The sequence below is a fragment of the Phytophthora infestans genome, genomic scaffold (genome assembly GCF_000142945.1).
Source record: "Phytophthora infestans T30-4 supercont1.22 genomic scaffold, whole genome shotgun sequence".
In the NCBI taxonomy this organism is placed as follows: Eukaryota; Oomycota; class Peronosporomycetes; order Peronosporales; family Peronosporaceae; genus Phytophthora; species Phytophthora infestans.
Window position 1 is genome coordinate 681,460 of NW_003303737.1, and position 2,125 is coordinate 683,584.

Genomic DNA, 2,125 nt, shown 5'->3' on the forward strand with positions numbered 1-2,125 from the left:
CGGTCGGTGCGAAGCCATTCAATCCTCGATGTTGGGTCACGTCGTTCAGCGTCGCTAGCTCATTCCATCTGACGCATCAACTCGAGTTGAGGATCTTCCTCGTCGAATGTACGCACCAAAATGTCATCGTCACTGGACGAACCATCGCTGTCGACTTGACGACGTCCGGCACCACCTTTGGGAGCTCGCGCACCGCCTCGGCGACCGAACGAACCCTCGTTACTTGCGTAAATACGTTGCATACGGCTCTCCGAACGTGGCGTAACCATGTGCGAGTCTTGAAAGTACGGTGAAGCTTCGGTAGTGCCAAAGGCACCACGCTCAGCTCCACGCTTGGTCGGAGGAGTACGAACGAGTCGTTGGGGCGTCGGCGGCAGTGGAATCTTAGACGGATCTTCATCTTGAATCATCGGTCGACTCACAGGCTGCTTTCCGGCATTGATGCCAACGGCGCCAAACGCCTTCCGAAGCTTCTTCTTCCATTTCTGGAGAGCAGCTCCGGCTTCATGTGGACTCCAATCCTGGAGCGACATCGTCGATGGGTACGTCTCGTTCTCGAACCCCAGCGACAACAGTAGCGAAACTGAATCCTCGGCAACTTGACTAGTCGAAACCGAGTTGACTGGGTATTGAAGTTCCTGCGCAAGCGCAGGCCAGTCGGCTTTTTTCTTGGGGATGGGCTTGAACAGCTGCATCCACTCATCATTCTGCATCAGCGCTTGTACGCGGTCGAAAACGCGCTTGGCGGCTGGTGCATCACCGTTGATAGGTGGGCGAGGTGCCTTCAGCAGTGCTGAATGCTTTGCACTCGCCACCGAAGGTTTAAAACCCTCGGTCCCATCGTCATAATCATCATAGGCCGGTTCCGGTCCCGCAACATCATCGAGCTCGTCGGCGAGGTTCCTCGAAAGGGACTTGGTCGCCCCGCTCAGCCCCGATGATAGCGTGGCCATCTCTGGCGTCGCTGCGCCTGGCTCTGGAGCCGGCGTCTTATCTTCGTAATCTTCATAATCGTTGGCGTCAGGACCGATGTCCGCTTCGTCGTCGAAGCTCACTGAAAGCTCGGTGGCGGCTGCAAAGCGCGCGGCCGGGCTTGAACTCTCGTTGCGAGCCCCGCCAGACTTGGCAGGCGTAACTGGTACCGTCGGTTGTCCTTTCGCCATGTTTCTTGTCTTTTTCTTGTTCTTCTTCTCTTGGTAGCACGTAAACTGGAAGGCCATACAAACAGTTCACAATGGTCACAATCTGTACCCGGGTCGCGGCACCAGTTGTGGTGTTGGAATTCCCACGTGAACTCTAGCTACAAATGTAGTTAGGATGTTCCCACAACAATACGTCTACTAGGATAGTAAACGATCGTTCGGGCGGACCTGAAGACCCCAGATCTGCCCTTGCACCGGGACAAACTGGACCTTGTAAACTACTTATATAGGCCAACCAGTAAAATAAGAACACGCTACTAGCACGAGCAAAGCTAGCAGGTGTTTTGAATCCTCGTGGTCCCAGCAGCGGAAGGGTACCAGGCACGGGTAAGCCTTTTACGAGATCACCGAGTGTTCAACACTCGGCTGGAAGAAATAAAGGGGAGGCAATTAAAGCACTCCCAGTCGTGCAAATAGGCAACAATAAGCCGTCACGTAGAACCTCCCGATAATAATCGGCCAATACACAAAGTCTCTTGGCCTTGCCGGATGAACCCTCGCTACAGAGCTTCGAGTTCACCGACAGGCATAACACACTCAAACAAGCTTGACCTGACGCTTACCTTGAAGCCGGACGTCGCTCTGTGTGCTTGAGTGGAAATTCTGTTCCGTATTTAAGCTTACCCTTTCGGGTCTATTCGATTTCGCGTGATTGCTGGGTCATTGGCACTGGCTGGTGTGCTTGCTGCAGCGATACTGTCATTCGTGCACAATGGAGCTTTTGTGGGCCCCCTGATATCGACTGAACTGAATGATGACGGGCAAAATCGCCTGCTGGACAAGTACAACTCCATTTCTGGTGGTTTGACGACACGATCGAAGAACTCCTCCGCGAAATGGGGATGGCCGAATGCAGGCCTGTCAGCACGCCCATGGACCCATCATATCAGCATTCGACGACGATTTGATGATGGAGCAAACCA